This window comes from Colossoma macropomum, unplaced genomic scaffold, assembly GCF_904425465.1.
Source record: "Colossoma macropomum unplaced genomic scaffold, Colossoma_macropomum, whole genome shotgun sequence".
In the NCBI taxonomy this organism is placed as follows: domain Eukaryota; kingdom Metazoa; phylum Chordata; class Actinopteri; order Characiformes; family Serrasalmidae; genus Colossoma; species Colossoma macropomum.
Window position 1 is genome coordinate 7,124,773 of NW_023494791.1, and position 13,607 is coordinate 7,138,379.

Here is a 13,607-nt window from a genome sequence, read left to right on the forward strand (position 1 = left end):
AACCAAGGGAAACATGAAAGTAAGCACTGCTGAATTTCTAAATTTACCTGCAAAATTTCATATCATCTATATATGAAAACAGCAATTTTTGAGTTAATTACTTCTGTGATGTCACAAAAACCAATGTATATACATAATGTCCTCTTGTTCAGCCTACAGCAGTTTAGCCCCACCCATTCAGCCTGCTGCAGAAGTTATAAAGAGTGGTAACACTTTCTATGAATGTCACCTTTGTAAGCATCTATAAACACATTTAGAACATGTTATAATGCATTCATATGGCATTATAAACATGATTATAAACATTTCTAAAAATAAATTACACTTTATAGCCATGTTTATTATACATTATGAATTGTTAATATAATGCATTATAAGTAGTGTTGATAACATGTTATACTGTCAGTGTCAAAGAAGTCAGTCCCAGCTTGGAGAGCGTAAAGACAAATACCAAGCTAACGGTGGTGTACATTGACTTTCCCACATTGGGTAAAACACTGATGGCAGCTCTAGTTTAAACTCTGACATTTGAAGCCTGTAATGTGCTTTACTGTGTATGTTTCAGTGTTTCAGTAAATCCTTCAGTAAATACTTCACTCTTAACACTGGAGGAGGCTTTAGTACAGTACGCTTCACTTTACTTAGAGCGGAAATACGACTTATGAGCTCTTATAATTTGTTATGATCAGTACTTATAATGTATTATGTTAACAATACATAATGCATAATAAGCATGGCTATAACATGTAATGCATTTTAATAAATGTTTATAGGCATGTTTATAATGCCTTATGAATGCATTATAACATGTTATGAATGTGTTTATAGATGCTTACAAAGGTGACATTCATAGAAAGTGTTACCAAGAGTGTTTCAGCCTGGGCTGCTTTTGAATGAGGCACAATACCAATCAGAACAGAGCCTGTCTTAAGGCACGGTAACAAATATAGCTTGTTTAATTGTCATAAAGAGAAGTTGGATGTAAAATGTTCATAGAAAAATTAATTGCGACTGTTTTTGGTATGTAAAACCAAACATACCAAGCGTAGAAAATGGGCCCTTTAATGCACTCTTTATCATACAATATCTTTCAGACAGACCTGTGGCGCCATCTGGTCAGATAGGTCTGAGTGACCTTTGGAAGGCTTAGAAGACACACCTAAACTTGCACACACACACAAAACATTAACAGAAAGGCCAACAGGAAATTCACCTGCTAAATTTCTGACCTATAAACAATACAAAGAACACCAAAGTGTAATTTGGTGCACTTCAACCATTGCAGTTTGGAACCAACCGAACCAAATGAAACTAAGTGAAAAGGGGCCTCTAGTGCAGAATTTAGCAAACGTGAAAACAGCGTGTGAAATTTCTAAGCCCATGCAGTGCCTCGTGAAGGCGGAGCTCAAAGTGGGGGGCAGTGGTGGTGCGCTTGCCAGCATTGTTCGACAGACAACAAGCCTGTTTGTTAGTTAGCATGGCTTAAAGGTCCTCCAGAAACTCCACTTAAGCATGTAGATGTGCCAACAAGCGTTAGGTGCCATAACACTTACTGAAGTGAAGTGACATGACTGACCAAAGCGGCCTGACGCTTCTTGGAAAAAGCCTTTATAAATATTTTTATAGGCTAGTTGTCATGAAAGCGAGCAGGCAGGCTTGTTTCGCTTGTGTTATCAATTGTATTCGGGATGTTAAAAGCTTACAGACTAGAGGAATTTGGGGATGGGTTTAAGAGGAGGCGTATTCTTCCAGCCCCGAAACTTTTAAAAGCTGTCCCTAGACGTATATTCTTGTTACGAGATCACATCTGGCCCCACAAGACTAGTTCACATCCACACTGCACACAATTGCGTTCTGCCTCAGGCCGGAGAAATCCTCTAGCTGACCTCAGACAACTCTGAACTGTGCTGTAGCTCTCTCTCTCCTCTTTCTCTCCCTTCCCGCTCTCTCTCTTCCTCTGCGTGTGCATGCCCTGCTGAATGCCCGCGACTGACCGCAAGATGGACCCTGCTAATTGGGAGCAGGGTCTTCGCCATGTGGCACCACAGTTAGCCCTGGACCCAGGAAGCTCACTCTGTCCGTCCTCCTTTCCTCACTGGGCCTGATGGACATGGAGAAGCATGAGCACAGTGCACCCAGCATGCTGCGGAAGTGTAGCTGTCATGACTTTTCTGCGCTACACTTCTAATTAGGGCTGCAACACTTAGTCAACCAGGGCGATTAGTCATCAGATCTGTTATTTATGGCAGACGCATTGATGCTTGAGATTTCAAACAACCCATAGTTCCCTGCAGTGGTCATAGGCACCCACCATCCATTTCAGTACTGTTTTTAACATGGCCTCGACTTTGCTTCACCATTTCCCCCTCTTTGGGGAGGTCCCTCTCAAGGGCCGTTCCATTGCTGTTTTAGCTTGGGTGAAGTTAGATGACCTCTTGTGTGATGAGGAATTGAATCACTTGTAGACTTTAGCCGCAGAATTTGCTAAAGATTTTCTCATTGCAATTTTACGCCATTCCTTTTTCGACCCTGGAAAGAATGGTAGGCAAAACTGTTCACAATCCACAGCAATGGAATACTTAATAGTACAAACATGATAACAGTTTGCTGTGTTCAAACTTTGACTTGTGTAGCAAACTGCACCACCTATGATACTTGACTGCTAATGGAACTTTAGCATTAGTCTGCTAGCTTGCTAGCGAGCTAATGGCTACGTGGGTAGCGACAGCAGCAAAAAAGAAAAGCGGTCTCATTCTGAACTTGAACATACTAAGAACTTTTTCACAAAGTTCATGCTCCAACTTCATACACAGTGGTTTGCAGTACAGCATTTGCCTAGCTAATTAGCTCACTGAGGCTAGTGTAGCCAAAGGCTAGTGTATTCCAGTCCTCCTCTTGTGCTGTGAGAGGCCACTTGTGTAACATAGGTGTCTACACCTTTCCCAGTTGTGAGGCAGAGCTGATGAGAGCATGGTAAAAACAGTATTGAAACGGTGGAGCATTGCATTGAAACAAAATTGCATCACAATAAAAAGAACTCATGGTAACGCTTAACATGGGCTCTGCTCTGCGTGCCATAAACATGTCGTGGTAGATGTCATATGCAAATAACGGATTTTGTTAAGTAACACAACAGTGTCATTTTACCGTTACTAGTAATTGTCATGACACTTTCCATAATGTTTAATATCATGAAAGTTTATGTCACTTGATACCTTTTGCAGTGTACGCTCAGTAGCTGTTATGATATTAAACATTATGAAATATGTCATGGCAGTAAGCAGTAAAGATAATATGGCACCGTTACATTACTGGACATAATCTGTCGTGACATAAGACATCTACCAAAACATGTTTATGGCATGATTAAGTTAATGTGATGAAGCAGGGTTTAAGTAAAGTGTTATCAAATGAACTTCTGGGTGGATAACACTGGTAGCGCTGCTTACATACAGCACATTTTGTGCTAATCCAAAGAGTTATTTTAGAGTAATTTATTATTATTATTATTATTTATTATCATTATTATTCTTATTTGACCAACACTTTTTAAATGTTTTCAAGGTGATAATATCCCAGTTAACAAGACTTTATGCGGTTAATTGTTTTTGTCATGTAACAGTGAACATGCATGCACACATTTTATCTCAAGAAGTCTTTATTTATCTGCTACTATAATTTTTGCTATGAGAATTTCACTATATTAATGGCGACGCAAGCTGTGCACTTTCTCACTGGGTTTAGTATTAGTTATAGCAGCTCTTTCTGCTTTTCAAAGCCAGAAAATGGGAAAAAACCATTAAACCTAATCTATTATTTGGGTACATTTGACATTACAGCCTCAAATACAGCAAGGTTTTCCCATAATTACCAATGTTTTGGTTCACTCTGATCTGCTTGTTGTTACTGCTACTTAAAATTAGCTGCTTCTAGATCAGGGGTGTCAAACCCAACCACTAAAAGGGCCATAATAAAAAAATGTCAACAAATCCCTGGGCCAGCTATGTTTTTATTTCATTTTTACCTAACATTTTGCTATGACCCGCGCTGGCCATTGGTTATTTAGAATATACAAAAACTGCAGCAGCGAAATAGGCACTGAATGCTTGAACTATTCAAAGATAATTTTAAATAAAAAATAATTGTTTTATATAAAACAATAGGCTGCTTTATCCACAGATAACTGTCAAACTTCTTTAATGTACCCAGGAGATTTTTTTTTTTAACTGCCTATTTGTTTGAACTAGACCCAGGCGTCTTTTATTTTTGTGTAACCGCTGGGCCATAGAATGGGGTTAGAGCACACATTATGTTGCAGTGCGTACTGGGAATTGTAGTGCAGCTCATGGTGAAACTGACTAATATTAATAGAAAATTAAAAAAAAATTTGCAGGCTGAATAGGATTGTACCCCAGGCCTGGCTTGGCCTGTGGGCCTTGTGTTTGATGCATGGGTTCTAGATGCATGTTATCCACCCAGAGGTACAGCCAACCTTGATGTTTCTAAACAGTCTGATTTGGTCACTACACTGTGGGAAGCTTTGGGTGTCATTCGGCTTCAAAATCTTTTATCACACATTATTCATCGTTAGTTGCAGCCCTACTTCCCATCATTCCTGCGGTCACACGGCACTGTGATGTCACAGCGTCTGCCTAGCGCCAGGTGACCTAGGTAAACGGGCGGCGGTCAGGAGCGTGCGGAATGCTGATGGGGCTGCTGCCATGGTTACTAGCCTGATGTCTTGTGGCTGACTCTGCCGACCTCGTTTTGAACTTTCATTTTCAGTAGGAGCTTTTCAGTGACGGCTGGGGGATGCTGTGTCTGTCTCTCACACGCACGCTGCTCCTTTAATGTTCCCCTATAGCTCTTATAGCTGCTTGTTCTCAGACTCCCATGGTAATCGGTGCATATGTCTTCTGAACTATATGATTCCTCAACACTATTTCCATTGCATCCACGTTGCACTCACACCAGAAAGTAAAGCATCACGGTTTGCAGGCTGAAGTTGGGATTCGTTTTGTGAAAGTGAGCTTCGCAGGTGTGCGCATGTGTGCTTTTATTATTAGTGATGTTGATAATGAAAGAGTGAGTGGAGTGGGTGGGGAAGGTGACCTTTTCTGAAGTCCCGGGTGAATGATGTGGGATATTGAGTTCTGTCTGCTACTCTGTGCGTGTAGGGGTTTAGCCTTTTGCCAGATTAGTTTTCGAAATGAAATAATGGATGGCTCGCACAGTTTGTGACGTTAAGCTGTTTGTGTGCTTTCTCAGAACTGCTGTTTACACTATACGTAGCACTCTTCACTGTCTCTATCACTCTTCTTTCTTAGTTTATCACTCACTTAATGCACGTTTCAATCTTTCAACCTGTAATAAAGTCACTGGTCTGTTCTAGTTTGACTGTCATGTTAGCTACTGCCTGGCAAACACATGCACATATATTACTTAGCAAAAGTCTGAGGCACCTGAGAACATTATGGTAACACTTTATTTGAACCAGGCCATAAGCATGTCTTGGCAAATGTCATATGCTGTCATGAGAGATTTTAGACAGTAATGTTGCACTGTTATATTACTGGCATCCATTACTGGTAACTGTGTTGATGGATGCCATAATGTTTGATGTAATGACAGTTAATGTCACATGCTAATTTTCCCCAATTGTACCCTAGTTAGCCATCATGACATCAAACATTATGACATCTGTCATCACATTTCAGCCATGATGATTTTATCCATGGACTATCAACAGGCTTGTTGTCTATTGGACAACATTGACCAGCTTTGAGCTCCACCTTCTTGAGGTGTTGAACTGATTTATACATTTTTTGGGGGGATTTTTTTTTCAATGTTCTCTCCAATTTAGTTGTATCCAATTCCAATTCCATGTCTTATCCAAATCCACCCACTAGCTAGGACTCCTCCAGTCACACAATACCACCAGCACTAGGAGGCTGGAAGTCCTGTGAAGGACCACCGCATCTTTTTCAACTGGCCAGCCATTGGACATCTGAACGTGCTCGGAAGAAAGTGCCAACTACCAGTTCTGTTACATAAGCTAACAGACGCCTGCGTTGACTGATGGGGGAGAAGGAGGGCCATCCTACCCACCAAGAGAGCGAGGCCAGTTGTGCTCTCTTGGACTACCGGCTGTAGCATCACCAGGGGTGGATGGTTCGCCACTCTGGAGCCCAAAATGTTTTATAGATTTAACACTCAGTTTGTTCCCACTCTAATAAGTGCATGTTCTCGTGCATATTTAGCGTGTTTCTCATGGTCGTCACCAGATGTTTTTGTTACAAGATCACATCTGACCATGTGAGACTTTTGTGTTTACATGTTTTCACCACTAAGACCACTTTGGTTGGTGCCACAGATGCGAAGTCCTCTCATAGCTAAAGGTCTTGGCTATGACTAGGGATATGCATTCCGACTGATTTCAGTATTCGAGTATCCTTAGTTCATAAATTGATATCCGGTCAACCTCAGGGAATAAGAAAAAAACATGACGAAAGAAAAACAGACCTTTGCAAAAAAATGAAGTAGGACCATAGGCTTTCCTTTCAACAGGACAGCACTAGTGTTGCACAAAAACATAGCAGCACGTAGAGAAACATTTTTTATTATTAAAAATCAGCCGAGGGACATCGGTAGGTTTTCGTGTTGGATGAGTAACAGAGGCTGCCTCTTCAGATGAGCTAACAGAGCTAACCAGTGTCACGTTGGATGCTAATGAGGACTTTACACAAGCGTTTTTCTCTGCATTGGACGTCGTGTCAACATGTTATTTGTCAAAGAAATATATGTTCACTGTTTCTAGACCTATCAGACATTCGCTAGAGTAGTTAGCCTGTTTGGTCACGTCCTAATGTGCTAACGTTAAGACAGTCATGTTTCAGAGTAGCAAAGTACAACATACTACTCACAAATATGAGCAAAACCGTTAAATCGTTAGCCTGTATCTTTTCTGATCTTTTGAGACCTGAAGGACACCCAAATAGTGATTTCAGTATTCAGTATTCTGGAAGCTCCAGGAGTACTTGAGTACCCGTGCACATCCCTAGCTATGACTGACCTAATATTTAAGACTCTTGGTCAAGACCTGTCGGTCCAGTTGACCAGGAGGCTGAGTGTAAGCATAGCATGAGAGAAAAGTCTCAGATTAGGGTTGCTTGGCTGATATTGAGGTTCTGCAGATTTATCCATATCTGCAAAAATCTCTCAGTTAAGTCACAAATGTTGCTTTGAAGTTCCTTGTTTTATATTATAATGAATACACACCTCGAATGTGAGCAGTCGCTTATGCTTCTTGGATGCATACATGCACACAGAGTTTGACGGTGGGCCAATGCAGCAGCTGTTGATTTGATTTGTCCTCCACATGGGACTAAACTGTCTCTCTCAGCTCTTACTCTGTATGTGTGACACGCACAGGTGCTGTGTTGTGTGTGTGCATGTGTACATTTGGGACGGGGCCACTGACGCATGCATTTTTGCCCAGGCAGAGACAGATGAGAATGAGATGGATGTTCTAGTCAGGCTACCCTCTCTCACACACTGTTTCTGCCTATCTGTAGTGCTGATAATCTGTAATGAGACTGCTACATCGCAGCATTGCAGAGTGGCTGCTCGCTCCGCTGCCAGCACGTACACTCTGCACAACCTCAAATGCTCTGTGGGCAAAGGGACTGAGTCCTGTTGTTGACTTCCATGGTTTTAAAAAGCAGAAGGCCCTGAAGCAAGCCCAGCAGTGCGAGTGAAAGAGCATGGCGCACTGTGAGCCAGAGACAGACGGGAATCCCCCTCCAGCCTTCCTGTCAAGCCAGCACACTGGATTCTAACACAACTACAGAGCATTCAGCTGTTACTTACACAGCTCTGGTTATTAGTCAGCTGCTTTTGCCGTGTTTTATGTTTTTCTTAATGCTCAATTTTAAAGTAAACAGGAATTCAAGTTGTTCACAGTGATGGTGATAGGAACCAGACGGCTGACGAGTTTAATGTCTTTCCCTCACAGAAAATTATTACTTGAAATAGTTATGAATATGCTGCCTGATTCCTGAGGCACTGGGTGCGTTTACATGCACTCAATAATTCGATCATAATCGGATTTCTGCAGTTATCTGATTATTCAAATGGTCATGTAAACAACATACTTCTGATCAGAATAAGGTCTGGAAATCTGATAAAGAGGCTGGATTTCAGCTCAGTAATCAGATTTCTCAGTGCCTGTAAACTCGTACTCTGATTTCTTTCAGATTTCTCAGTCTGCGCATGTGTGAAACAGACGGCAGTACCAGAAATAAGTGAGCAGCGTTGCTGCGAGACACAGCAAAACACTTTTGGAGCGACACAGAAACCAAATATTTGCTTGACGAAATTAAGGATATAAATATTCTTCATTTTCTGGATGATGTATTTCATATTTTCACGCAAAGTGTCGCAATGTTACGATAAGCAAAATTCCAGTTACTGCTCAACTCATGTAGACCTTGAGTTTCCCCATTATCTGATTACTCAAGTGCATATAAATGCGTTGATCAGACTGTTGATAAAATCTGATTTTCTGCAGTTATCGGATTATTAAGTGCATGTAAACTCCCTCATTGAGAAGGTTTTGGCTCAGAATGTACTTTTAAAGGCCGTTTATGGTGGAGAGGTTGTTATAAAGAACAGTTCCTCCCAAAGAAAAGTATTTTGAATTTACTCCTATTTCATCATTATCAACATAAACAAAAAAAACAACCCTGTGTAGGATTGCAGGTGATTCTGTTTTGTAGATGTTGCAACCCCTGGTTCCTGTTACCACCACCTGTAAAGAAATCTGAATTGTTGCATTTCTCTACAATTAACCATTTCAATTAGAAAGACTTCTGACAGTTGAATTATACAGAAATATTGAAAAATTGCTGGATCTCCCCTCTAATATGACCAGGGACATGAACTAAAAATATTTAAAAAAAAAAACCCAAAAAGCTTGGTCTGGTTGGTCTGCACTGAATCTATTTTAAGAAAATCTCTTCTTCTGAGATGTTTTTCAAACTCACGTAATTCCAAATGTATGAAAATAGTTAGCAAGTTAAGTCTTCAAACTGTCCTGCTGGTTTTGCAGTTGGCTAGCCTTCTCCCTCCCTGTCCAGGGAGTAGAAGGTATGCGTTGCCACCTAGTGTACCAAAACAGCAAGAGTTTAAACCTCAAAATAGTTGCTAATTGACGTTATCCTTTTATTGCCCAGGGCTCCTTGGCTGTATTGCGCTATAGGTGGAGACCATGCCTTGTTGAACAAAGCCTTGTTGCTGCTGGGGACGTGTTGTTATGCACTGTCCCCAGATAAGCAGATGGCAGCTTGGGTTAGCTCTTCAAATCAGCCTCCCGCTGCCTGTCCCAGAGAGGGCGGCACACAGCTTACTGTCTGGAAGCAGAGGCCGGAGAGCTGGAGTGGGATTCTTCTCTCACACAGAGCGGTGCCGCAGTGAGGATTAGTCAGGCTGTGCTGAAGAGGGGTTGCGCGTGTGAGAAATTGGACGTGCTCTTTTAAATGAGCTGGGTCATGCAGTTGCTTGCAGCCCAGCTGCAGGGCTGCAGAGCTCATCTCATGTCACAGAGCCCAAACGGCTTGGTAATGTCTCAGAAAAGTCTCGGCCATGTGTCAGTGCTCTTACAGTGATGTCTCGGCCGTGTCTCTGTGGCTGTAATCTTTCAGTCGTGTCTCATCTATGCTTCAGTAGAATCTCAGCTGTGCCTCAACACAATCATTTTACTGTCTCAGTTGTGCTTCTGTACCATCTCAGTAGTATCTCTGTACTTTCTGTACTGTATTGACTCAGCATGGTCTCTCTATTTTCTCATTACTGTCTCAGCTGTGTCTTTGTACTGTCTCTGTTGTGTTTCTGTATCGTTTCAGCTGTGCCTCAGTACTATTTCTGTACTCTTGGTTATGTCTCAGCTGTGCCTCAGTACTATTTCTGTACTCTTGGTTATGTCTCAGCTGTGTCTCTGTACTATGTCAGCAAAATCTCTGCACTATTTCCGTAATGTCTCAGTAGTGTCTCTGGAGAGTCTCTACATTTTTTTTGTCTCTTTATTGCTTTTGTATTGTCTTAGTTGTGTCTCAGCTGTGTCCCTGTACAGTCTCAGTAATGTCTCAGCTGTGTCTCTGTACTGGCCCCTTACTGTCTCAGCAGCAGGGTCTCAGTAAAGTCTCAACTGTGTCTCCATGCTGTCTTGGTACTGTCTTAGCTATGTCTGAGTAATGCCTCCCTCCTGTCTCAGCTATATCTCTTTATTATCTCAGCTGTGTCTCATTACTGTCTCAGCTGTGCCTCAATAATGTGCTGTCTTAGTACTGTCTTGGTACTGTCTCAGCTGTGTCTGAGTAATGTCTCCCTCCTGTCTCAGCTATATCTCTGTACTGTCACAGCTGTGTCTCAGTAATGTCTCAGCTGTGTCTCAGTAATGTCTTTGTGCTGCCTCCATACTGTCTTGGTACCATCTCAACTGTGTCTGAGTAATCTCTCCCTCTTTTCTCAGCTGTGTTCCTGTATTGTCTCTCTGTGTGTCTGTACTGTCTCAGTAATATCTCCATACTGTTTCTGTCCATCCCTGTACTGTCTTTACTATCTCAGCTGAGTATTCTCTCTGTATTGCCTCAGTAATGTCTCTACACTGTCTCAGCTGTGTCTCAGTAATGTCTCTACACTCTCTCAGCTGTGTCTCTACTGTCTCTACACTGTCTCAGCTGTGTCTCAGTAATGTCTCTACACTGTCTCAGCTGTGTCTCTTTACTGTCTCTACACTGTCTCAGCTGTGTCTCAGTAATGTCTGTACACTGTCTCAGCTGTGTCTCAGTACTGTCTCTTTTATTGTTTCAGTACTCTGTACTGTCAGCTGTGTCTCAGTGCTGGCTGCAGGCTCATGTCTGGTGTGGGCGACGGTGAGATGTGCATCACCGGCTGTATGGTGCTGAACTGTGCGGCAGCCATTAGAGGCGCAAAGCTGCTGCTGTCAGCCCACCAGCTACTCCAGCGGGATGCTGCCAGCTTCTCTTTTTGTCTCCGCTCACTTTTTCTCATTCGCTTTCTCAGTCACTCACTGAGCGTAACCGCCTGACAGGGGGTGGGATCACCTCTTGGGCTTCCCTCACCTTCTGTCTCGCGTTTGTGCGCGCCGCTCGGTGCTAATTTGCCGCCTGCTGAGTGTTGTGTGTGTGTTCCTGGCTGAGAGAGGTGCTGTACGGTCAGATCTCTCTGAAGGTGACAGCAGGGACACTAGGAGCCTGGAGCTCAATTCCCCATACACACAAACACATAGCTCACCTACAGCTCACACACATACATGTACCAGCCAGCTGCTCTTCCTTTCTCTCTCCAACCCCCCAACCCATCTGAGAACATGCATTAAAAATAACCTGCACTCTCCTTGTCCCTTATATATGGAACATGTTAACATACATGCACCCAAGCAATACTCAGCTATGCACTTACTCTTAATTAATTCTGCCATGCTTACTATGAGCAGAGCAGTCACATTCATAATAAATGTTTTGGGGAAAATCTCATGTTTCTGTATTTGTGGTACAGCGACGCTGAAATCAGCATAGATGCTTAATGGCTATCGTGTTACAGCCTGTGTGCTAAGCCTTTTTAGAGGGAGCCTCTTTTAGAATATGTGTGTATGTGTTGGCTTTGAATAAGGAGAGTATACTTACGTTTCATGTGACGTCACAACGTGTCATTGCTGCCATTTTGGGAACCGAATAAGGGATTGACTGCACAAGCTAATGAGAGACATTTCTATTTGCTGTAAAATAAGCGAGCGATTATAATTTTCCATAAATTCTGCTGCTCTCTCATGTATTTAACTACAAAATGTATCCAGAATAAACCGGCCAATTCCAAGATTGGTCAGAACAGCCTGGCTGACCACAATAAGCCCCCTTTTGTTCCCTTTATTCCCTTTTGTTGTGATCAGACTTGACCAACTTTGTCTCTCTTTAAACCACCTAAAACAAATCCAGCAATTTCACCTGCCTATAAATCTACAAAAAGAAAAAATCATGACTCGCTAGTAGGTGACAGAAATCAGTGGCAGGTTCCACTCTTTACTAGCCATTGCCACTCAAGCAGACATGTGCCAGTGGCAAGTTTAACAATTTTTTTTTAATTGGCAAGCGCCATGTGGCATTTCACAGAATGTTTTTTTTACCACAAGGCACTTTTCTTTAAATGAATGTAGCTGCTACATATTTAAGCATATCACATAGTGACACTAATAGCCTGTGGTTAAACCTTTAGTGATCAATAGGTGCTAAGTAGCTGCTGAACAAAAGCTAATCAACTTCACATAATGCACTTCAGACTTTGCAAAATATATTGTTTTACATGAGACAAACATGTATTGCATTCATAATTTAAATAAGATATGAGAATGCACTTACAAAGTCTGTTGCTAGTGGTAAGTTGCACTTGCTACCGGCATAAATACCGCTCAAAACTGTCAAGAGTCAATGGCATGCTAAATGTGATTTCTGTACATGCCATGTCTTAGATGTGATGTTAAGCATTACATAAATGGGAAAAAATCTGCAACATGCTCCATGATTGGCCTATTCTATTCTATTCTGTAATTAAACCGGCTACGCAATGTTGATATATGCTATGACATGTTTATTTGTAGTTTTTTTATTTTATTTATTTTTTTTATCTCAATGAGAAGACTTGACATTTCCAGTGTAGACATACTTAAGGTTTTGTGTTGTGATACTTCATTTGGTAACCTTACAGCAGCGCAAGTTGAGTTATTTTTCTTCAACTAAACTTTCTTCTTAATTAGTTTTTGTGTCATAATTGTCCCGCAGTCTAAAAAAGATCAATAATTGGTGTAATTGGTTATATAATCTCAATAATACACTCAGGGTCCTGCTAGACTGTAAGATATTAGCACTGTTGTGCTGATCTGGTTGACCTTTGGCTTCACACCTATGACCGCAGCACACTAGTGCCAATATCTAATGATATAGCACTACATCTTGTGTATTATTGCAGAAATGTCATGATAGATTCGTTTGTTTGATGTCATGACAGTTTGTCACATGATAATTTTTGCATACATAATCTAGTTTGCCATTGCGGCAACTAATTTTATGACATCTGTCATGACAGTTAACAGTAATGGTAACATGACACTATTATAATACTGAACGAAATCTGTCATGACAACTCGTGGCTGTATATGACATCTGCCCTGACATGTTTACAGCATGATTATATCAGTGCGGTATAGCAGGGGTTGTGTAAAGTGTTGTGTAAAGTCTTACCGCATGTTCCGTTGGAGACGTCTGTCACTGTCAGCGTTATTTCTTTCATGCCAGCGGCATATGAGCATAACCTGATGTCCACTTTATCGAGATACACTGTTGTATCATGTTGGTCATCTTTCAGATCTAGTCATGTTTGCGTTGTGCATCGGTCCCAGATATTCAGACCCAAATATGGCAGCCTTTACAGAAAAATCACGTGACTGAAACGCGAAGATACCGTAGGACTCTGTGTGTGTTTGTGCCTCTTCGTTAGAGAGTGTGTTGCAGTGTGTTTGATGAAGCTTTCCCTGA

The 13,607-nt window shown here is 41.6% G+C and overlaps 1 protein-coding gene across 4 annotated transcripts in view; it reads left to right on the top strand.

Annotated features, from left to right (window-relative positions):
• The window catches only part of micu1 (mitochondrial calcium uptake 1), a 102,923-nt gene that overhangs the window by 57,408 nt on the left and 31,908 nt on the right, over positions 1–13,607 (top strand). The window lies entirely within an intron of this gene.